This window comes from Anolis carolinensis, chromosome 5, assembly GCF_035594765.1.
Source record: "Anolis carolinensis isolate JA03-04 chromosome 5, rAnoCar3.1.pri, whole genome shotgun sequence".
In the NCBI taxonomy this organism is placed as follows: domain Eukaryota; kingdom Metazoa; phylum Chordata; class Lepidosauria; order Squamata; family Dactyloidae; genus Anolis; species Anolis carolinensis.
This window is the reverse complement of record NC_085845.1, coordinates 80662000-80687499: the sequence shown is the minus strand read 5'-3', so window position 1 is coordinate 80687499 and position 25500 is coordinate 80662000. Positions and strand designations below refer to the sequence as shown.

The window sequence follows — 25500 nt, the reverse complement described above, 5'->3', positions numbered from 1 at the left end:
ATGTCTCGAGAGCACAGCTACTGTTGTTTGAGAAACGGATTGGGCGTATCCTATGGCTACACAAGTAACAAGCTGCTCATTCAACTGATTTTTTTCTCATCCTCCACTAAAAATTCATTACAGAGGGCACCCGGTGGACCTCCAGGACACCATGGACTGTGCTAAAAGTGAGAAACTGCTAAATGTGAGATATCACCACAACCACCAATTTAGGATTTCTCCCTTCACACTGCAAAGAAATTACAGGGACAGCAACCACAAACATCAGGTCACCATGACCACTGGTCAAGCTGGCTAGAGATTCTGAAAGTTGCAGTCAAAAGGTAACATTTGAAACTGAACTTGGGAAGCAAAACAGTACATCTTCAAACTGTTTCTGACTTGAGTTGAACTCAAAGGAAACTGGGGCCGAGAGAGGTTGACTAGCCCAAGGTGGGTTTCTATGGCCGAACAGGGAGTCAAACCCTGGTCTCCAGAGTTGTAATCCAATCCTCAGACCATTACACTATACTGGCTTTGTGAGGCAAAACTAATCACAACAAAGATGGCAACATGTTGCATCTCACTGTGAATTCACAGCCGCTCAGAATATGCCTTGTTCCCGTCAGCCCCAATGCCTGGGATGGACAACTCTGGCCATTGTGTTGTCAAAGGCTTTCATGGCCGGAATCACAGGGTTGTTGTGTGTTTTCCAAGCTGTATGGCCATGTTCCAGAAGCATTCTCTCCTGATGTTTCGCCCACATCTATGGCAGGCATCCTCAGAGTTTGTGAGGTATATTGCAAAAACAACGCAAGGAAGGTTTGTATATCTGTGGAAGGTCCAGGGTGGGAGAAGGAACTCTTGTCTGTTGGAGGCCAGTATGACTGTTGTAATTAATCACTTTGATTAGCACTAATGGCCTTACCATATTCATGTTCTACACAGAGAAGCCATTGAAGTCCACCAGCATATGGACAATTTCAACAGAAAAGAAAAAACCATGAAAATGAATAAAATCTGGCTACCAGTATTAAAAAAACTCTAAAATCAGAACAGTAAATAAGGAGCAACACTCTAAAAACAGAGGAATTCCAGACATGAATCAATCAGGGACAGCTAACACCTCTGAACAAAAGATTTCCCCAAGCAGGAATAAGCAAGGACATGAATCTAGCAAGGCCATTAATGCTAATCAACGTGATTAATTACAACATTCACACTGGCCTCCAACAGACAAGAGTTCCTTCTCCCACCCTGGACCTTCCACAGATATATAAACCTTCCTTGCTTAGTTTTTTTCAATATACCTCATAACCTCTGAGGATGCCTGCCATAGATGTAGGCAAAACGTCAGGAGAGAATGCTTCTGGAACATGGCCATACATCTCAGAAAACACACAACAACCCAACTCTGGCCATTATCCAAAACTTAGAAAAGTTCCTTTTTGAAAGACCACTCTCAGAATCGCCAATCCTGCTTAGCCTCTAATCTTTCTGGCTTGGCAACTCTGAATGTTGTAATCTGCACCTAGTGCAATGGGTCCAGTCACTCCCCAAAGCAGAGAAATGTTTTGAGAATTGTTATCTGTCATTAGAGGAAGCAATCTTGGATCAGTGATTCACACAGAAGCAAAAACGGGGTGGGGGAGGTATTTCTGGCTTTGCTAAAGGAGTTTGAGGACTTCCTTCATTTTAAATTCAGAAGAGAGTGCATTTGCGCAACCAGAAGCTTCAAAGATACCGCCCTAGGCTGAAGTGGACAGGCACAGAGGATCACCAGAACAGTCCTTTCATATTCTGGAAAATGTACAGGCACTTGTACTCTGAAAAATTATCTTGTTCTCTTATTACTCAAAATAATATGGAGATTGAGAAATTCCTGTCATCCATGTTTTAAAAAATTAAATATATATGTTTGACCAACAAAATGGAAATCATAAGAAAAGTGGAAGCTGCTAAACAAAAATTATTCCTGGATAGAGGACCAACACTGTTTGCCACCATTCTTAACCTTAACATTAAAGAATTGAGGCTGGGGGTGTGTTTACATACATGCAAACAACATGTGATTTTACAAATTCTTATTGTCTGATGTAGACTCTTTTAAGGAATAGTTCCTACTAAATCATGCCCATACTGCTCCAAAGTCTTGTAAGCACCATGCACATATACCTTATGGTAAAGGTAAAGGTTTCCCCTGACGTTAAGTCCAGTCGTGACTGACTCTGGGGGTTGGTGCTCATCTCTATTTCTAAGCCGAAGAGCCGGCGCTGTCCATAGACATCTCCAAGGTCATGTGGCCAGCATGACTGCATGGAGCGCCGTTACCTTCCTGCCGGAGTGGTACCTTTTGATCTACTTACATTGGCATGTTTTCGAACTGCTAGGTTGTCAGGAGCTGGAGCTAACAGCAGCCGCTCACGCTGCTCCTGGGATTCGAACCAGGGACCTTTCAGTCTCCAGCTCAGTACTTTAACGCACTTCGCCACCGGGGCTCCTTATATACCTTATAGCTATAATCAAATGGCATGAAAAATATCCTAAATCCAAATAGACATGACTAGAGCAGATCCACTGTAAACTCTTGTACAATGTAACACTTCTATACATTCCATTGGTTTGGTGAGACTAATTCAATTTTGACTAAAAATTGGATTTAGACCAGGGGCTAGATTCATATGGTCCTCCAGATGTTACAGTCCAATAGGTAAAGGTAAAGGTTTTCTCCTGACATTAAATCCAGTCGGGCCCGACTCTGGGGGTTGGTGCTCATCTCCATTTCTAAGCCAAAGAGCCGGCGTTGTCTGTAGACATCTCCAAGGTCATGTGGCCGGCATGACTGCATAGAACACAGTTACCTTTCTGCCTGAGAGGTACCTATTGATCTACTCACATTTGCATATTTTTGAACTGCTAGATTGGCAGAAGCTGATCAAAGACATTTAAAGAACTTATCAATAAGTGTTAAAGAAAATTATTATAAACTGGTTTGGAAATGGTATTTACCACCAGTAAAGATAGCAAACATCAATAAAAATGCCACAAAAAACTGTTGGAGAGGTTGCCAGGAGGTGGGCACATATATACATATGTGGTGGCAATGTAAATATGTAAATGAATTTTGGGGGAGGGTATTTAGAGAAATAGAAGCTATAATGGATATGAAGATAGGAAAAATTGCAAGTATTGCTTTGATGTCATTATATAATGTTAAGAAATTGAAAAAAAAGAGAAGGATGCAATAAATAATATGCTAACTGCAGCAAGGTTGTTGATAGCAAGTAATTGGAAAGGTAAAATAAATATACAAATCGAAGAATGGTATAAAGAACTATGGAAATTGGCAATAAATGATAAGTTGACATGTAGATTAAGAGTTAGGAAAGGGGTATGGAAGGAAAACGACTTTGACGAAGTTTGGGGAAAATTCGTTGAGAATGGTTTAAAAGAAGTAGATGGAAAATTACCTCCACAAGAAGAAATGGTATTTTGGAAAGAGAATGTAAATTGAAGTGGATCGGAGGGGCGGGGGCACCCTGCTCCCCAGATTCAAACCACTGACCTTTTGGTCAGCAAGTTCAGCAGCTCAGCGGTTTAATAGGTCCTAGCAAGCATAGAACACCACCCCACTATAACAACAGTAAGTAGTCATACTCCAAAAGAATATGATGCTCACAGATAGCAAAAGAAATTTAACACTATGTGGAACTTTTCCATTCATTCCCCTTTCAAGTGAAAACAGCAAGGCTCTTTTTTCTGTAGATCTAACTATAGATTCCTTTTCCAACCAAACAGAATGACTTCAGGATTTGTTTGCTACTTATGATCAAATTAGCTAAATTTCAATATCACTGAAATAACTAATCTTAAGGGGGAGTAGGGAGCCTGTGCCCTTCTAGAAGTTGTTGGATTTTAATTCTCAATAGCCACTTCCCAGCCAAGTAAAAAATAAGGGATGATGGGAATAGCCATTCGTCAGAGCCTTTAGGGCTGCAAGTTTTGCGCTCCCAATTTAACCCATGGAAACGTTCTTCATAATTTTTACAAGAGCAGGAACTAGCCAATACTGAAAGTACAATTTCTATGCAACGTGTCACTGTGTGTATGCAAGCATTGCATAAGAAAATTAAGCACTTCCCAATGAATTACTTCAGCGAGAACAAACTCAGTTTGTTTGTACAGGCTTACTATCCTGCCAAGGATTAGCAAGGAGCTACTTCTCTTAAGGTGTCTTACATTTTCCCCCTAAAAACTGGAGATGTTTTCAAGAAGCTAACATCCCTTTCCTGCCTAACCCTTGAAAACCGAATGTACTTTACAGCACAGAACTAAGGTCAAGCATGAGTTGGCTTCATTTATTTTCCCCCTCCTCTTAGCCATGGGGAAAGCAATGCCATGTCCCCAACCTTTGCTTTCTGGAAATTCTTTGGTGTATTACCACATAGCAGAATGGTGTGACAAGGATAAAGAGATTAGGAGTATTTTCATTTAACTCCTTCAGCTCAAAACCAGCAAAGAATGATTTATAGTTGTAAGGGACTCTTTCTATTGTAGGGTATGCTATTCAGAGCAGGAAAAAAGGGCAACGAAGAAATTGTTCTGTTGGGTTGTTGTATGTCTTTTGGGCTGTGTGGCCATGTTCCAGAAGTATTCTCTCCGGACGTTTCGCCCACATCTATGGCAGGCATCCTACAAACATGTAGGAGGCAGCCTCAGCTGTGTAAGCCAATGCTAAATTAACACATGTTCACAAAAATTAATAGCGACAATGTGTATAGGGAGGAGGAACAATAAGGCACTCATACGCACACACACACTCTAATACCAAACATCAGCAGAAAGACTAGCAGTCTCACCACACCGCTCTACTCCATTATTTACATGACAAATAGAGTAGAGTTGTTTGCAAAGACAATGCTGTATCTATGTAAATAAATGCTCTCCTCAGACTCCAGAGTCATCACTTCTGAATAATCTCCAGTCAAAAGCAGAAAGTCTGAATGTGCTGCCAGCTGTGCTGCTGGGGTTTGCATATATGTATACAGGCAAAGACACTCCTTGACCCCATATCCCGGCACTCAAAGACGGAAAGGTATCAATCTCACCCCTTTATATCCCCTTTGTTGGGGGAAATGTGCAATATGACCAACCAGTGTCTCTTGGACATCTCCCAACAATTCCAAACAGATTGTTAGTTCCTCACTGCTGCAAGTGGCAGAGGAACATGCTGTACTGTAGCAACATTGAGATGAATGGGGATTGAGAAGGCCCTTTGGTCATAGTGGTGCAACCCAACATCCCCAAAGAGACAATGGTTCTTTATTGGCACCCTGGACACTCCACAGGTATATGTACTTTACTTGCTAGACTACCAGCAGATCCTCTGAAGATACCAGCCACAGATGCAGGTGAAACATCAGGAGAAAATGCTGCTAGAATATGGCCATATAGCCCGGAAACCAGACAACATCCTAACCCCAAGGAGCTCCATCCATGTTTCTATAATGTCCAGCTGACCAGTAGAATGCCAGGGAAGTGATCTGGGCTAGGATCAATGGGGAAGGCACCCTCCACAGTCTTGATGGATGTTCGTTTAGCCAAGATTGCTGTTTCCAACCCAACATATTACAGGTCAAGTCCAATCTTTACATTGGGATTGCTGTGAGATGGAAGATATTGCCAACACAACACCATGACTATTTATTTCTCAGCTCCATCAAGATAGAGGGTGGTGAGTTGTCTGAAGTGCAAGCGTCGTTCATTTTCCCAAAAGTCCTGACCATGCCAAGACTCCACTTGTAGTGAGGAAAGTGAGTGGAGATCTTCACCTTTTGGGCACATTATGGAGCCCCTGGTGGCGCAGCGGATTAAACCGGTGAGCTGCTGATCTTGCTGACCGAAAGGTCGGCGGTTCGAATCCAGGGAGTGGGATGAGCTCCCGCTGTTAGCCCCAGCTTCTGCCAAACTAGATTGAAAACATGCATATTTGAGTAGATCTATAGGTAGATCTATAGATCTGGCGGGAAGGTAATGGCGCTTCATGCAGTCATGCCAGCCACATGACCTTGGAGGTGTCTACGGACAACGCCAGCTCTTCAGCTTAGAAATGGAGATGAGCACTAACCCTCAGAGTTGAACACGACTAGACTTAAATGTCAGGGGGAAATGTTTACCTTTACTTATGGGCATCCAAATGCCATATCTCCAAGTCTGTTGCACAGCACTGATAAACTTCAAAACAAATCTAACATGTTAAAGATTCATGCCTAAACCAATTTGGAACATGTTTACAAATGATATTGTGAAAACTCATGCCTTTGCCACAAATTCAGAAAGCTCTAGGCTAGCTTACAACTAAGAACTTGTGGAATGTCTCCAACTTATAATGTGTCAAAACATTCCTACAGAATTTTGTATCATAATAGGCCGATAGAAAAACAGTGTACTAATCACTGCAGATTGTTGGCACATCTACATACAGCCACATACTTCAGCCTAGCCCCGAGTCTCTGGTTTTTGTATGTTATCTGAAGATATGTCTCCCAAGGATGCACCTTCTCCAGTTTTGTGTTGTGTGAAATTTTTCTGCTTAAGCTAGTAAAACAGCGCCTTGGCTCAATTTGCAAGGCAACCTCCAAGACTCTTCAGAGAAACGTAGCTGCTCCCTTCCTTCCCAATTCTTTTAGTACCATGGATGCTCTAGATCCATTTTCTGGCTGGAACCCAGCAGACTTGATTAAATATTGCCTCTTGATTATATATTGCATTCATTAGCTTCCTATTATTGACATTGAACATGAACTCTATCTGCTTGCGATGTTAGACGAATAACTCGATAGAAATTGTGGAAAGTTATTGCTATACATGATAGCAGCAGCAAAGTTACCTATGCTCAAAAATGGAAAAACACAATGATTCCATCACAAAACGATTGGCTTATGAAATGAAACAAACTCGCCAAAATGGATAAACTTACTACGTTGATTAAGGAGAAATCTCTAACTTTAAGAAAGACTGTGGCCCATTCCTCCATTCCTTTGCTATGTTCCTTCAGCAAAGATGGGGCCAAATCTGTATCACTATTTTTTTGGACCGGAAGTGTCTGACTATATGAGAAAGGATGTACCAATGTTTCCTTTTCACAAATGGATGTACAGAACTGAGAGAACATTATCACCAGACAGAGAATGTAAAGCCCTTAGATTGGATAATGTAGATTGCTTGTAGTTATTGTGTTGTTGGTTTTTTTTTTTTTTGGTGTTTTTTGTATTTACAGTAGAGTCTCACTTATCTAACATTCGCTTATCCAACATTCTGGATTATCCAACGCAGTCTGCCTTTAGTAGTCAATGTTTTTTAGTCAATTTTTTCAATACATTGTGATGTTTTGGTGCTAAATTCGTAAATACAATAATTACTACATAACATTGCTGTGTATTGCTTTTTCTGCTTTTTCTGTCAAATTTGTTGTAAAACATGATGTTTTGGTGCTTAATTTGTAAAATCATAATGTAATTTGATATTTAATAGGCTTTTACTTCATCCCTCCTTATTATCCAATATATTCGCTTATCCAACGTTCTGCCGGGCCATTTATGTTGGATAAGTGAGACTCTATTGTATGTCTGTTTATAGGTTTAGTTTTACACTGTTTAAATTTTTTAAAAATAATAATAATGGGAATTATGCATGGTTTCTACACAGCTACTAGCACCCCTAGACAGTATAGCCAACAATTAGAAATGCTGGGAGTTGTAGGCTAACTTCTGGATTAGTCAACCTAAAAATATTCCAGCCTGATGCAAAAACCCCAGCTTTGATCTGAGTAGTATCAAGCCATTTCCTGATTATTATTATTATTAGTTTCAATAACAAGATTCGACACAGCCAGCAACATGTTTAAAAACAATATAGATCAAAATGATACAAAAGCTTCAGTAAATGTATAAATGTAAAAGTTATTTAAAAGGCAGTGAAATAATTTATGAAGTTAAAAACATGAAAAATAGTTTTAAAACCAATCATCTCAATCAACCCAAAGCTGCCAATTTGTAAGCTGCTTTGAATCCCCTTCGGGGTAAGATGGGTGGCGTATAAATATTGTCAATAAATAAATAATAAATACATCCATTTCTGAAAGCCTGGCAGTATAAGGATGTTTTCACTTGCTGGTGGAAGATGGGTAAAGATAGGGCGACCAAGATGGACCTCTACCTTGTTTCTACCACCTGAACCTGAGAAGATGATGGGACAGAGAGAGAAGCCTCTCCTGAAAATCTTAGTGCTTTGATGGGCTCATAAAGAGAGATACGGTCCTTCAAAGACCCTGGACCCAAGCTGTATAGGATTTGCCAAAATGATCCCTAAACTGATGTTGGATTTAATTTTTAAGAAGGGGAAAAATTGGATAGATATAAGTAGTAGATAAGTATAGAACAATGATTCTCAACCTGGGGTCCCCAGATGTTTTTGGCCTACAACTCCCAGAAGTCCCAGCCAGTTTACCAGATGTTAGGATTTCTGGGAGCTGAAGGCCAAAAACATCTGGGGACCTCAGGTTGAGAACCACTGGTAAAGAATTATAATGGATAGGTAAACAGAAATCATCAGAATGTTATGAGAATATATGGAAAATGGTTTTTGTAAAGGTGACTGTGACAATGTTATATTTTACTTTTTTTTGTATATGATCTTTATTCATAGTTTTATATATAGAAAAATGAAAGAAGAAAAAGAAAAAAAGAAACATCAATATATATATATCTTGATAAGAAAATAGTGTTTTTCCATCGAAAGTGGGAGAACATTTATTTTTGTTAGAAAGTAGGAAAAGAGAGTAGAGAAGAAATTAAAAAAAAAAGAAGAGAAAAAAAAAGGAAAAATGTTGACTTCCATCTTCCTTTAACTGGTTCTACAAAAAAAAGATTCTAATAGTCAATCAAAGCCAATGTTATATTTTACTTATACAGTAGAGTCTCGCTTATCCAACCTTCGCTTATCCAACATTCTGTATTATCCAACGGAGTCTGCCTTTTAGTAGTCAGTGTTTTTGTATTCAATGTTTTCAATACATTGCGATATTTTAGTGCTAAATTCATAAATACAGTAATTACTACATAACGTTACTGTGTATTGAATTGCTTTTTCTGTCAATTTATTTTAAAACATGATGTTTTGGTGCTTAATTTGTAAAATCATAACATAATTTAATGTTTAATAGGCTTTTCCTTAATCCCTCCTTATTATCCAACATTTTCGCTTATCCAACGTTCTGCCAGCCCGTTTAAGTTGAATAAGCGAGGCTCTACTGTATAACCAAATAAAATGTAATTAAAAAGATTTAATTTTTAAGAAACTCCTACATCAAGTCAGAGTTTTTCAGCAACTTACGAATCACAGATTTCTCCTCTGAGCACACAAAGCAACAGCAAGAGCAAAGGTTCATTTCAGGTAAAAACATACCTTCTGTCAAATTATTAGATTAATAGCCAGCTATAGAGATGTTTTCTTTGTACCAAAAAGCATTAAGAATTAAACTTACTGTAGGTCTTTCCTAGAACGAGCAACTACTGTGGAATGTTTTCAATTGTTCCCACTGTAAATTAATCTAGCATAAAATAACATTTTGATACCTTGTATGAATGATATCTCACATTCATTAAGCTTCAAGACATTCTGCAGTATGAGAACAGAAAGGTCAATGCAAGAAACAGTATAACTGGGCCACGGTAGGACTTTGAAATGTTAGTTTTTGACAGTTCCCAAATTCCCCAAGCTGGCATGGCCAGTGGCCAAGAGAATCTGATAATTTCCATTCACTGGAAGTAATTTTTTCAGGTTTTGGCCCAGAAAGAAATCTGACCATGAGATATTTAATAGATGGAGTCAACAGATGAAGACTTGATGAACACCTTGGATGGGAAACCCACATAAAGGCATAAAACAGGTTTTGCTTTTGTTTTTAAGTTTAAAGTTCATTTACGTGGATATTCAGTTATCAACATACAAAATGGCCTTTCTTTACTTTGGTCAATTTGTACAGTTTTTATGAGGAAGTTGCAAAATGGTCACATTTCAAAACAGCATTTCTGGAATCATTTCGCCACAATGTAGACCCAATCATTTCCAAGGGAACTGAACCTAAAGAACAAATTAAATAACACTGGAAATCCTAGACTAAATCAAAACGTGGAGAAATCAGGTGAATTTGTTGTTGAAGGCTTCGATGGCCGGAATCACTGCATTGCTGTGAGTTTTCCAGGCTGTATGGCCATGTTCCAGAAGCATTATTTTCTGACGTTTTGCCCACATCTATGGCATGCATCCTCAGAGGTTGTGAGATCCGTTGGAAACTAGGCAAGTGAGGTTTATATATCTGTGGAATGTTCCAAGGTGGGAAAAATAACTCTTTTCTGTTTGAGGCAAGTGAGAATGTTGCAATTGGCCAGCTTGATTAGCACTGAATAGCTTTGCAGTTTCAAAGCTTGGCTGCTTCTTGCCTAGGGGGATCCTTTGTTGGGAGGTGTTAGCTGGCCCTGATTATTTCCTGTCTGGAATTCCCATGTTTCCTGAGTGTTGTTCTTTATTTACTGTCCTGATTTTAGAGTTTTTAAATACTGGTAGCCAAATTTTGTTCATTTTCATGGTTTTCTTCTTTCTGTTGAAATTGTCCACAAGCTTGTGGATTTCAATGGCTTCTCTGTGTAGTCTGACATGGTGGTTGTTAAAGTGGTCCAGCATTTCAACAAAGGATTCCCCCAGGCAAGAAGCAGCCAGGCCTTGAAGCTGCAAGGCTTTTCAATGCTAATCAAGCTGGTCAATTGCAACATTCGCACTTGCCTCCAACAGACTTCTTTCTTCCACCCTGGACATTCGACAGATATATAAACCCCACTTGCCAAGTTTCCAATAGACCTCACAACCTCTGAAGATGCCTGCCATAGATGTGGGCGAAACAACAGGAGATAATGCTTCTGGGACATGGCCATACAGCCCAGAAAACTCACAGCAACCCAATCAGTTGAATTTACTTTCTGTGGGCATGGTTCTAAAGACTTGTAAGAGCTGTTGAATCAGCGACCAGAAAAACAAGATCTTCTCTCCATTTTGATACCATTGAACTCTTGTTAATAAGTATAAAGATGGAAGTGTAAATTATTTTCTATGTAGATTCGCTCATTGTTTCTCAGCAATAAAAGCCATATATGTATATATGGAGAAGCAACTTTGATATTACCCTTTTTCCTGTTTTTCCCAAGTGTTTCATTTCCCGAGATACAGAATTTGTTTGCAATCCAAACAGGCAAGAAAACAGAATGCTTAAGATGACTGGCCAACAAATATGATCTGGTTACTAATGGCAGGATTTGCAAACAAATCTTATCAATTAGGAACACCAGTCAGATGTAAATTACATAGGAAAAGGTGTCAGATCTTCCGTCCTTGTGCTTCAGATACTCCAGTACCCCAGGGAAAGCATGGATACCAACATACTAACATGAAATGCATATTCTGCAGCCTGTGCAAAGAGCCTATATCTGAAACACACTATATCAGATTCATTCAAAGTTCAAGGTTGATTGATTAAATCAGTACAAGGTTCTTTGAAAAGGCATTACTTTATTGTACAGGAGGATAATACTTGTAATGTTCAAGAACATTTACTGTTATCTAGTTAGTTACAGAGTGATCAATATTGATTGCATAGAGACTGCTATCTCACCAGCTCCTATGATTGTTCTAGGTGAGAGTTTATTTGAACTTGGAACTGATTTTTTCCTATCAGAAAAACAGAGCAGGGTCAAAGTGGATATTTAAATTAGACTCAATTATATGCCTGCCTGAAAGAAATGGCTTCCCATCCTCTCCAGGTTTGAGCATAAACATTGACCATAGTCAAACAGAGTGCAGAAGTACTAAATTAATTCTGTATTTTCCCATCCACTTCACTACTGCTTTACACTTTACTAAGTTTAGGAGTTGTTACGTCATATCTGGTGCTAGCATAAGACATGACGTTCTTCAGGATTCAAATTTAATGCTGTTCATTTTCACCTGAAGTTAATGAAGGTGTGTCCCATATCAAGGGGCAGAAATAATAAAGAATATAGCACACATGATCATCTGATAATGAAATGAACTCATATGGGGACTGATGTGGTTGGTAATGTCACCTTTAATTTAATTGAATTAGAATGTGCTTTAACTTGGTCACTTTGGCGCAGGAAAATGCAAGTTGAATCAGATCTTTTTTTCCACTGTGTCGACAACACCCAGGGTAAGAGGGGCCAGTAGTTACACACACATCCCTTTACTATGTGAAAATGTGGGGTGGTCCTCCTAGTTCTTTTACAATGCTAATACATAATCTCTCTTAGTTATTTTTGGCTGGCACTGTAATTCTATTCAGTCTTCCACACATATTTCATCTGCTACTTATATTACTCTGAGGAAACTGACACAAGGAATTAAAGAAGCATTAGTGGAATAGGTACACACTCCTATTATTGGGAAATAACTGCACCCAATCTCTGGGCACACATCCTTTTTGGCAAATGTGAATCTCCATGAGCATGTGGAGACCACCTTTTGAAAACCACTAGTCAAGAAGAGCATGACCTTGTTAGAAGTCAACTCTTTGAACAAGTGATATTCACAAGCAATAATGTAATGGCACACAAGTAACTCAGCTGTTAAACTGGAGAACCATGTCTTTAAACTACCAAGGATAAAGACATGCCACTACAAAAATATATTTGGTTAGCAGAGTTTTAAAGATGTTTCTTTGCAGTTGCCCAAAAAAATATACTCCCTTGAAACCTTTTAGTTTAAAATATGCACTGAGATACCAGTCTTATCGTGTTTACTCACAAACATCTTGCATAATTCATTATTTAATACAAGCACATTTCTTATTACATTTCAGTTATGGAAATGATGTAGCTTCTCTCTGTGTTAAGACAGGGCATCACTCTTAATCAATAGTCCATAATTTTCAAGTATACTTGTACTCACTGACGACCATAAGTATACTTCTATATTGAAATCCAAACAGCAACATCCATTCACCTCCACTGAGGTTGAGACACATACTGAATACAAAATGGAGTCCTGAGTCTGAACATGCTCAGTACAATCACATATCTATAACCCCTCCCATACCAGAGAGGTCAGTCAAACTAACAAATCAACATATACATTAAATACAGGTTAGTAAATATATACATTAACAAATAAATAGTAAGAGGCTTGGGAGGTTGCTATTTCCAACTCCTATAGATCACCATGCCTTGAATTTAAATGTTGAGAGTATGGATATGTGACCACCCTAGAAAGTTAAATAACTTGGATGAGGTTTAATTATTTAATTCATTATTTAATTATACCAATAATATTGGTATAATTGTTTTATTGTTGTTTCATTGATATTTGATTGTTTTATCGGGCTAGGCCCCATGTAAGCCGCCCCGAGTCCCTTCGGGGAGATGGGGTGGGGTATAAAAATAAAGTTATTATTATTATTATTATTATTATTATTATTATTATTATTATTAATTATATGCCCCCACCTGACATCTGGAAGGTACAGAGAAGAAAAAATATCTGTTCAAAATAAAGAGTGAAATGTGCTAATGTACATAACCTTGAAAATTATTAATGTTTGTATATTAGTTTTCAGAAGCCAAAATGCAGCTATTCCAGTTTAGTGTATGATTTATGGCCTACAAAGATGTACTAATGAAACTTCAGTTTACATATAAAATGCAGTATTAAGCATATTCAGTTGGAGTTTATTTTGCCTCTACACGTGTAGTACGGCATTAACTATTATCCATACAGAAAATATGAAATTTGATGTATTAGAATATGGTCTGGTTTAGAAAGATTCTGCATCAAACAGCTGAAGAAATGGCTCTTCCAGTGTGCATTTGAATAACCACCAATATGATAGATCCCTATCACCGATACATTGCTTCCTAGCACTTTATTTCCCTTCCAGTTTATCCTATCCTACATTATCCCAGCCGACTCTCTGATACTTGTCCATGCACTTTATTAATAGACTTGAAATCGTGTATTTTCATATACCTGCCCCCTTTTTATCCATAGTGGTTGATGTTTGTATCATTACCTCATTTTGCTTGGTCATTATATGTTTTATTGTATGTTATGTTTTAATCGATTATTTTATTTGAATTTTGTATCATTGTTTTTAGTTATTGATATGTGTTTTAAATTGTTATACTTTGTTTCTGTTTTGGGCTCGGCCCCATATTGGCTGCCCCGAGTCCCTTCAGGGAGATTTATTTATTTGTTTATTTATTTAATTTATATATATATATTTATAATTTAGAGATGGTGGTGGGATAGAAAAATAAAGTATTATTATTATTATTATTATTTTATTATGACACAGCAAACAAGATAGATATGCTGGATTTCATATCACAAAATCACAAGTCGAACACTTCCCAAGTGTCTAGGACTGTGTGATGTATTTTTGGATGATGCGTGCAGATCCCAGTAGGGTGGCCTTTTGCAGCTGGCAGATCGTGGTTTTGTCAATGTCTATTCTTTCCAAATGTCGGCTGAGATCTTTTGGCACGGGACCCAATGCGCCGATCACCACCAGGACCACCTGCACTGGTTTCTGCCATAGTCTTTGAAGTTCAATCTTGAGGTCCTGATAGCGGCTGAGTTTTTCCTGTTGTTTTTCGTCAATGTGACTGTCACCTGGGATGGCAAAATCAATGATCCAAACCTTTTTCTTTTCCACAACTGTGATGTCTGGTGTGTTGTGTTCCAGAACTTTGTCAGTCTGGATTTGGAAGTCCCATAGTATCTTTGCGTGTTCATTTTCCAATACTTTTGCAGGTTTGTGATCCCACCAGTTCTTTGCTGCTGGAAGGTGGTACTTGAGGCATAAGTTCCAATGAATCATTTGGGCCACATAGTTGTGCCTCTGTTTGTAGTCTGTCTGTGCGATTTTCTTACAGCAGCTGAGGATATGATCAATGGTTTCGTCGGTTTCCTTGCACAGTCTGCATTTTGGGTCATCAGCTGATTTTTCGATCTTGGCCTTAATTGCATTTGTTCTGATGGCTTGCTCCTGGGCTGCAAGGATCAGGCCTTCTGCCTCCTTCTTCAGGGTCCCATTCATGAGCCAGAGCCAGGTCTTCTCCTTATCAGCTTTTCCTTCAATTTTGTCAAGGAACTTTCCATGCAATGTTTTGTTGTGCCAGTTGTCAGCTCTAGTTTGTAGTGCGGCTTTCTTGTACTGATTTTTTGTCTGCTGTGCTTTGGGGGGTTTCCTGATTTTTGACTTCAATCAAAGCAGGTTCTTCACTTTGCTTTACATATTCTGCCAGGGCATGTTCTTCTTCTTTGACTGCTTGATGATGATGATGATGATGATGATGATGATGATGATGATGATGATGATGATTATTATTATTATTATTATTATTATTATTATTCTAGTCCCTATGAAGAAGCCAGTAGTACATACAAGCTTAAATTGATATTTTTCTGTATGGCAAGAGTACTAACACTCCATTTTAGCATCTTACACTTTACTGTCTGGTCAAAGGTGTTGTATTCCTCATTCCTTAAAACAAGGATGCCCATTTGGATAAGGAAAGCTTTTTTGGAAAGCTGCAGGGTCTGGTAAATAGGATCTAGACCTTTCTACCTCCAGCTTGCTAATTATAGTTGAAAAGGTGTAGATTTAAGGGAAATGTTATCTGATAGTGGCATTGTGAATTTCAGAACAGGGCACTCTGGAAGAATCTCACTGTTTCCTTCAGCCTCCAGCAAAGGTGGAACAATTTTAACATACCACCCACAGAGCTAGGAACAGCTGTAAAGCAGGGCAGCCTTTTATATCAAGATAGGTCTAAAAAGATATTAGAGCAGTGGTTCTCAACCTGGAGCCCCAAGATTTTTTTGGCCTTCAATTCCTAGAAATGCTTATAGCTGGGTAAACTGGCTGGGATTTCTGGGAGTTGTAGGCCAAAACACCTGGGGACACTTTGAGGACCACTGTTTTAGAGGCAGAAAGAGAGTCATGCTGATCCAGATCATTGAGAGTCCGGCTTAGTAACGGCTGCTGCTATTGTTAGTCATAGGTCACCACAAGTCTATCCCTGAAACCTTGATTGCAAATAAAAAACAAAGTAGACAATAAACGGCACTGGAAAAAATGTTTGCAAAATCCATCTGCCCCAAGAGTGGATTGATTTCAGGCTTTCTCGGTCTATTGTATCCATGGTCCACTAATTTGCCCGGACCTGATAAAGAACATTTCTATTTATCTCTAAACGGCTGGCAAAACAAATCTTTCTTAAGTGCACCTGAGTTTTCTGGTTAAGAATAACATACAATTGATTCATCCCAAGTCCATATTGACATGATAGCTCCTCTGAGAACTGGCCAGAGGCATACATTCTGCTTGCCATGCCTGACCTTCCCCAGATCCATCAGGTGAAAGTGGAATTGGAGTAAGCATTCAAGGGGGTGGTTTAAAGAAGAAAGAGCTCTCACAGTGTAGCTCCTTGGCAGGCATTGCCAGTTTTTGCTGCTTTCGTGCCAGGCCAATTTGTGTCAGTGCACTCTTTTCCATTCTTATGGAGCAGTCTAAATGATTTTTTTGAGAGAAAGAGATTACAGAAGAATTCCTTACTCTTTCCTTTCCCACCATTTATCTTGAAATGGAGTAAAAGGTAAGAGAAATAATAAACACTCCAGCCCAAGTTAACACATGCATCAATTGGGGGGGGGGGTGGTCACCCTATCATAGGTTTTGTTGTCAAGATATGTTCAGAGAAGGTTTGCCCTTGCCATCTTCTGAGGCTGTGAGAGTATGACCTACTCCGGGCTGTGGCGCAGGCTGGTGAGCAGTCTGCTACAATAAATCACTCTGACCATGAGGTCATGAGTTCGAGGCCAGCCCGTGGCGGGGTGAACACCCGTCAAATAAAAAAAATAGCCCCTTCTCGTTGCTAACCTAGCAACCCGAAAGATAGTTGCATCTATCAAGTAGGAAATAAGGTACCACTTATAAAGTGGGGAGGCAAATTTAACTAATTTACGACGTTGGAATGACGAAGTGCCGTCACAGTGGATGATGAAGCAGCTGCTCCCCCTGTGGCCAGCATCGAACATCCCCTCAGGAGAAGGTTAAATTGCCTCTGCGTCTGTCTCTGTCTCGGTTATGTGTATATGGGCATTGAATATTTGTCCTATATGTATATTATGTGATCCGCCCCTTCGGGGTGAGAAGGGTGGAATATAAATACTGCAAATAAATAAATAAATAAATACTCCAAGGTCACCTACTGAATTTTCACGATGGAGCCAGCATTTCAACATTGGTCTCCAGAGTTGTAGTTCAGCCCTCCAATCCTTACACTGTGCAAGTTCTCCTTCCACCCACAACTATATGTTGTATGAACCACAGCTATTTATGTACACATGCCCTTAAAGATTTAAAAAAATTCAACAATCTATACACATAATAAAAGTGAAAATATGTATGTATGTGTGTGGCTAGGGTGTCCGCTTACATAAACAAACTCTCACTTCTACAAATAGCTATAGCTCCCACTACTTTGGAGACACCAATGGCTCTCCCTCCAATGACATTGCAGGTTATAGAGAGTGCTGTAAACATGTACAAGAGCCTTGCCAATGTCCTCCACAAACAAAAGGTTTGGGGAGAATTCACCATGATTTATAGGAGTTGTAGTTACTGGGATGTATTGTTCACCTTCAATCTAAGAGCACTCTGGTGAATCTAGAGCATTGGTGAATGATGAACTTGGAAGTAACTTGGCACACAGAACCCCCATGACCAACAAAAATACTGGAGGTCTTTGGGGCGATTTACAGGAGTTGTAATTCACTTACATCTAGAGCACACTATGAACCCAAACAATGATGGATCTGGACTAAACTTGGCATTTGAATACTAGTGAGTTTTGAGGGGAATTGGCCTGGACATTTTGGAGTTGTAGGTACTGGGATGTATAGTTTATTTGCAATCGATGAGCACTCGGAACTCCACCAGCGATGGACCCGGAACTAACTTGGTACACAGAGCCTCCATGACCAGCAAAAAATACTGGACGTCTTTTGGGAAAATTCACCTTGATTTGGGGAAGTTGTAGTTCCCCTACATCCAGAGATCACTGTGAACCTAAACACTGATGGATCTGTACCCAACTTGGCACACATACCTGATATGCCAAAATTTGATTACTAGAGGGGTTTGGGGGGAACTGCCCTTCCTTTCTGGGAGTTGTAGTTTACCCACAACCAGAGAAACTGTGACTTCCATCGACGATGGACCTGGACCAAACTTGGCACACAGAACCCCCATGAGTAATTCAACCTACTGGAGGGGTTTGAGGAGACTGATTCTGTTGGGAATTGATGAGCCGTTAAGCTCTAATCACCCCCTTTATGAGGTACATTTCCATTAAAATAGCAGAGTAAATGCAGCAGTGAGACTTACGCAGTGAGTTTAGGAAAGCCTCTGTGTATTCAGGATGGCAAAGGACCGCAAAGTTAGCTTCAAAGTTTAAAAGCATTTATTGAGGTAAAAAGAAATCAATTGATGGCTAGGAAAGATTTGGAGTTAACTAGCTTATCTAATCTGATCTAATACACATAGACGGATCAAAATAACAAAGATCTAGATAGCTACATCTTGACTACAAGAGCGGACAAAGTGCGTCCTCTCTCTGGAACAAAGCAGGAAGATTGAATGGCGACCAACCTCGTGTGTCTCTTCTTCTCTAGGGCCATAAACATTCCAGAGACCAAATTGGGGAAGTTACGTCAAAGCCCTAGGAGAGTTCACATTTCTAAAGCATCAATGGGTGGGGTTGACCTGAACAGGACAGGAAAGAAGAAACAATAGTAAAGCCTAATCAAAGCATGCATAGGACTGGGGGAAGGTGTCCCTAACTCTTTTCTAGGCTTCCTATCTAACCATGGAGACTTAAGCAGTACAAGATGACATTTTTCCAACAGATTCACCATAGTGGGAGTTGTAGTTACCCTACAGCCAGAGAGCACACTGAACCCCACCGATGATGCATCAAGAGCAAAGTTGCCCAACATAACAAATTATTAGTATTAGTATTATTTATTTTTATCCCTCGTTTCTCCCATGGGTGGGACTCAAAATGGTGAAACTTTAAGAACTGATGGAGTTTCTCGGGGTTAACCTGGCATGATGTCACAACCTTATGCATTTTGCACAATTAAAAATGACTTTTTCAAATAACCCAAGCTAGTGGGAATAAAAAGTTGCAGCTGCCATCAGGAATTTAAATAAGAAATAATAGCACACACTTCAGCAACTTAGCAATCCATTTTACCCATCTAGAGAAGCCTTAGATGCGATAATTTACAATAGTGACAAAATCTGAATGAGGTGGAGATTAATTTTGCACTTTAAAAAATAATAAGCATGATCTCAAATCAAATACTTCATTCACCGAGAAAAAAGTTAAAAACATCTAAACTACCACCCTATGTTACCATGTCTTTGTGATTCAGAAGAACCAGTTGTGCTCAGCTGAATGGATTGTGCCACCTTTACATTCTAATGACACAAAGCCAACTTTGTCTTGACAATACTGAGAAAATCTACTTCTTCTTGGCAGGAACTAAGTGCATGCAGAACCATGCTATTAAGAGGGGGAGAAAACACTGCAAAGAAATATTTTTAGAGACCTGTTTGGTGGAAATAATCAAAAGACTGTCTTTGCTTCCATGCGGTATGTGGAAAATTACAGGTGTTTTTAAAAAAGGAAACAAAATGCCCTCACGTAAAATACAAGAATAACATATGGAATAAAAATAGTTGATAAGCTACTAAATCAATGGCATGATTTTGATTTTAAAGAGATTTTTTTCTATTAAGTATGTTTAGGATAACTACTTGTTTTCTATACAAATCAATTATCATGATATTGCTTTAATGCATGGATAAGAAATTATTTTTATTGATCAGTCAATTGGTCTTATCAAAACGCACAATATAAACACAACATGCAGTATACATGAGTAATCTCAGTAAAAATATAATGGGAATTTTCAGCACAAAAAAACACAATTCAATAAGGAACATGTTTTTTGAAATGTAAGCACATTACAATTTTGGCTACTCATAAGTAAAACTAAATTAACTTAGCAAGAACTGAGCCACAGTAGACATTTGGAAATGAGAAATTCGAAAACCTTGAGTCAATAAAAGTACCTCTAATTAATGTAAATGTTTGTATTCAAAATTATACTCTCATCAACTATGCAATGATCCATAAGATACTCCATACATGGCAAAACTAAGGTCTCAGGTCAATTTGCTGTTGAATTTATGAGTTGAAAGAAAGGCACACGGGAAATTAATTTGTCCACAAGTCAATCAATACGAAATAATGCATACATTGAACATCACAAAGTACAGGAAGCAGGGACACACACGGTTAGGAGACGTCACATGTCTGCCTGTTAAGATATTTTAAAATCTTTGTTGAAGGGAAAAAAGAGATAGACATGAAAACGTTTCTCATTATTTTTAGTCAGAGCCCTTTGGAAAGCTCCATTTACGAAACAATTTTGTCTTTTTATATGGAACACAGAAATCTAGCCACCTTGCTCTTGAGTCTTGTGAAAGCCAATTTTCGAGTGTCATTTGAAATGGCACTTTAACATTGGTAGGCTCACAGAGAAGGTTCATTTTGCAGGACCGTGGCCTAAATCCAGTTGCTATTCCAAAGTTGTTATTCCTATTTCATCAGTAGAGTTTGTGTACCATTCAATTCTTCTTTCAATGGATCTACTCTTGGTGAGATCAGAAATAGTATCTAGGGCCCCTTCCACACAGCTGAATAAAATCCCACATTATCTGCTTTGAATATATGACAGTGTGGACTCAGATAACCCAGTTCAAAGCAGATATTGTGGGATTTTCTGTCTTGATATTCTGGGTTATATGGCTGTGTGGAAGGGCCCTAGGTCCAGGGTTCCCTCCAGAAGACCAGAGATCCAAATTAATTTTTTTTTTGGTTAAATAAAATCTCATCATGTGATCTGCCACTATTATCCTACAGCATTTTGGCTGGAACTTGTTTACAGTGAACCCACATACAGAATTACCTGTCCAGGGGCCCATCATTCATATCATAGTGCTGATTTCACTTTAACTACCATGGTTCAGTGCTATGTAATCCAGGGATTTTGAGTTTCGGAAGGGATATCCAAGGATTTCATCTAGAAAGCTCCAAATTACAGACCTCAGGGATGGTGCCAGGCCAGTTAAAGCGAACTATGGCGCTATAATAGTATAGTGTAAAAGGGGTTGAGAAGTCACCTTATAGTAGCCTCCTTACAGTCATAGAGTTTCAGAAACAGATTTTAGGCCCTTCCAGACATGCCCTATATACCAGGATCTGATCCCAGGTTTTCTGTTTTAACCTGGATTATATGAGTCCCCACTGCGAGATAATCTGGGTTAAACAGAAAACCTGGGATTGGATCCTGGGATATAGGGCCTGTCTGGAAGGACCCCCAATTCTCTCTGATCAACCTGCCAGTCCAGTTCAAATCAATCACTGCAACCAAAATGTATGAGTGTTAAATCCATTTCATCTCAGAGTCCTTCCAGACAGGGCCTATATCCCAGGATCTGATCCCAGGTTTTCTGCTTTATACTGGATTATATGAGTTCCCACTGCCAGATTACCTGGGATCGGATCCTGGGATATAGGGCCTGTCCGGAAGGGCACGCAGTGATATTTTTAAAAGCGCACAATGGTTTAATTTTTAAAAATAAATCCTGCATAAATGAGCCTTGCATATTGAGCTGCCTGTTCTACATTTGTGTAATCCTATAGCAAGAGAAAATAAGACTGAAGGGCGGGGATGAAAACCAAAAAGGAACGTTTCCTCTTCTGCTTAGATTTAGACAGCAACTTAATTTTGCTTGAGAAACATTACCGAGCTGCCCCTTCTGCAGAAAGCCTTTTAAACAAGATAATTTTATTCCTACTTTTCTTTTTAAAAACTTGTACATTGTATTCTGCTTTCCAGTTTCATTTACAAACTATCCTTGTTTCTGTGATCTGGCACCTGCAGTCCTCATCCTCATGCAAAGAAAAGGAGGAAAAAGGGAGCAGGAACTTCTGGAAAGAAATGGCATATAGCAATCTGCGACATATTTGCTGCAACAGTTCGCACAGTTTTGTTTCCCCGTAAATCATGTAAGTTCAGCATTTAGCTTCTTCTTTTTTTCAAAGCACATGCTGGGTGACTGTCCAAGAAAACTCAAAAGGGAGGAAAGCATAAAGCTTCATAGCGACTCAAAATGCTTCCAAACCCAGGGCCCTTCCACACAGCCATATAACCCAGAATATCAAGGCAGAAAATCCCACAATATCTGCTTTGAACAAGGTTATTTGAGTCCATACTGCCATTCCAGTTCAAAGCAGATAATGTGGGATTTTATTCAGCTGTGTGGTTGGGCCTTAGTTGAATTTTGTTTTTTTTTATGTCTTTTAAATAACTTCAATCTTAAGGTTAAGTGATATGAAAGCAGAATGCGGAGCACGTGGTGAAATACACCTATCTCCATCACATGTTTACAATATTTTTTTGTAAACATTTTAATTAAAAACATGATTACATTTTTTGTCAACATCTTCATTATGAACTAAGGGATAACTAATGTAATGAATTTATCTTTGAAAAAGTCTGTCTGACTCCATCCACACTCACCAGAGAAAAGAAGTTATAGTCGTTTAAATCCTATTGTAGCCAATAAGAAAGCCCCATCCTATACTATGTCTTTGGTATGAAGCACAGGCGCTTCCACACAGCATAACATAATGTGGGCTATCTGCTTTGATAAACTGGATTATATGGCAGTTTAGAAGGGTCCTGAGGGCCCTTCCAGACAGGCCCTATATCCCAGGATCTGATCCCAGGTTTTCTGTTTATCCCAAATTATCCGGCAGTGGAGACACATATAATCCAATTTAAACCAGAAAACCTGGGATCAGATTCTGGGATATAGGGCCTGTCTGGAAGGACCCTGAGTGTTGGTCTACAGTCCTAGAGGCCAGGATTGGAATCTCTATTCAACCATGAAAATTCATTGCTTTTTTTTTTTTAATGTCAGGAGCGACTTGAGAAACTGCAAGTCGCTTCTGGTGTGAGAGAATTGGCCGTCTGCAAGGACGTTGCCCAGGGAACACCTGGATGTTTTTGATGTTTTTACCATCCTTGTGGGAGGCTTCTCTCATGTCCCCGCATGGAGCTGGAGCTGACAAAGGGAGCTCATCCACGCTCTCCCTGGGTTGGATTAGAACCTGGCAGCCTTCAGGTCTGCAACCCAACCTTCAAGTTGCAAGGCTTTAACCCACTATGCCACTGGGGACTCCTAATTCATTGGGTGACCTTGGATAAATTATATTATCTCAACCTCAGAGGAAGGCAATGGCAAATCCTCTCTGGATGAAACTTTCCAAGAAAACCCGTGACAAGGGGCCCTTCCACCCAGCCCTATATCCCAGAATATCAAGACAGAAAATCCCACAATATCTACTTTGAACTGGGATATATGGCAGCGTGGACTCAGATAACCAAGTTCAAAGCAGCTATTGTGTGATTTTCTGTTTTGATATTTAGGAATATAGGGCTGGGTGGAAGGGCCCAAGGTTACTGTAAATTGGAAACAACCTGAAGGCACACAACAACAAAGCATTAACTGAGAATAAATGTAGATTCTAGTAATAGTTTTTTTAAAAAAAAATTGCAGGATTCTGAATCACCATTCGTAATCAGGCAAGAATACTCCATTGGTGTATTAGGTATGGACTTTTGAAAAGTTAGAAACTCAGATAACACTTTATGAAGTTTGAAGAGATCTCCTTTTCATGCCGGCACAACAGATGATCCATTGCTTTCTTTCCAGCACTGTCTTCATGAGAGGCTTCATCCTGATTTTAATCGGATGCATTCTCTTTTACTCACCAAAGCGAGGCAAACATTGATTTACTCCTTTAGAAAGCATTACAGCTTGAGTTAAAGGAGTCGGCTGTTGCCCCTTTGAAAAACATCACACACCCCCCACAGCCCTTGAATCTTGCAATTCATGGTCACAATGAAGTGTCTTTACCGTTTAGAAGAGAAGAAGATCTGTAGAACAAGGCAGAAATGTTCACCTACCTGGACTGCGTGCCTGGAGTCAGTTCAGCAGCATTCACTGGAATAAGGAAGAGATTCTGGGCAGCCAGCTAATGCATCTTCTTGCTTGGGTTGGGTTTTTTTTGGTTTGTTGTTTTTTGTAATGGCCTGCTCAGATGAGAAGTATTGAGCAACTCCCCTTTCCAATGCCACTAGCTACAACAGATCTCTTGCGTTTTAACCCCCACGCTTCAGTCTTGGCCTTTGGGAGTTTTCTGAAGACTGGAAATGTGTCCAGGGAGAAACTTGCAATTAGTGGAACCAGCTGAGCAAAAAGCCTGCCCTCTCATTGGCCCAAAGGACACATTCCAAAAGTGCTAAAATGAGCACTAATCGGGGAGGCAATCTGTTAGACTAAATTCCTGACTAGACGTAAAGTCTTAAGTTAAGCTATTCCGCTTCCAGAACTTGAAAAAAGGTTGTCGGCCTCCTAACAGGGAGGGTCTGGGGCTGAAACTGGGACCCGGTGGGAAGTGTCAGGTCTCTGCCTCCCTTCTCCAGGGTTTTCTCTCCGGCCCGCCTCCCCCTCCTCACAGAAGCAAGGTTGTCTCTCTCCGGCTCCCAGCTCACAAACTCACCAAACCAGATTTTTTGCTCAGAACAACTTCCCTTAAATCTGAACTGAAATTTTATCCTGTTCACTGAGCCTTTGCTGGCTGAAGGCCACCTTTGCATTCCGGGTGTTTCAACAAGGTAGATAACCTAGTGGCTGCTTCTCCTGTCCATAGATATATCACACAAACACAAACAGAAGAACCTGCTGGGGTGCACAAGAGTCAGGAATGAGAAAGTAAATTTAAATGCTGCCCTGGATATTCATGATTCTAACTTAATTTCTGAGCGGTTGTTCTTACACATTTTAGGTTGCTGAGTCACCTGGTTCATAGGGTTGTTGTATGTCTTTCGGGCTGTGTGGCCATGTTCCAGAAGTATTCTCTCCTGATGTTTTGCCCACATCTATGGCAGGCATCCTCAGAGGCTATGAGGCATGGTTCATTCTTGCAGACTGCCCAAAAGTCTCTCTAAAATTCAACTGCAGGCCTAGTGATGAGGTCAGCACTGCAATAGGATCATAGAGTTGGAAGAGAGAGACCACGTGGCTATTTAGTCCAACCCTCTGCCATGCAGGAAAAGCACAATCAAATCACCCCTGACAGATAGCCATCCAGGTTCTGTTTGGGGGCCCATCCAAACAATACCTTTATCCCTGGAGCTTCTGCAGCAAACAGGAGGGTGGCCAGACACCATTCCCTGTAAACCTGG

The 25500-nt window shown here is 39.7% G+C and overlaps 1 protein-coding gene across 3 annotated transcripts in view; it reads right to left on the bottom strand.

The window, feature by feature from the left end:
* rbm47 (RNA binding motif protein 47) overlaps positions 1-24713 on the bottom strand; it is a 121715-nt gene extending 97002 nt beyond the window's left edge. Inside the window, exon 1 of one of the 3 annotated variants that reach the window (XM_062981662.1) lies at positions 24220-24713. The gene's annotated coding sequence lies outside the window, so the exon portion shown is untranslated. The remainder of the gene's footprint in view (positions 1-24219) is intronic. The other 2 variants (XM_062981667.1, XM_062981665.1) reach the window with 2 other exon arrangements.
* Between the last annotated feature and the right edge of the window lie 787 nt (positions 24714-25500).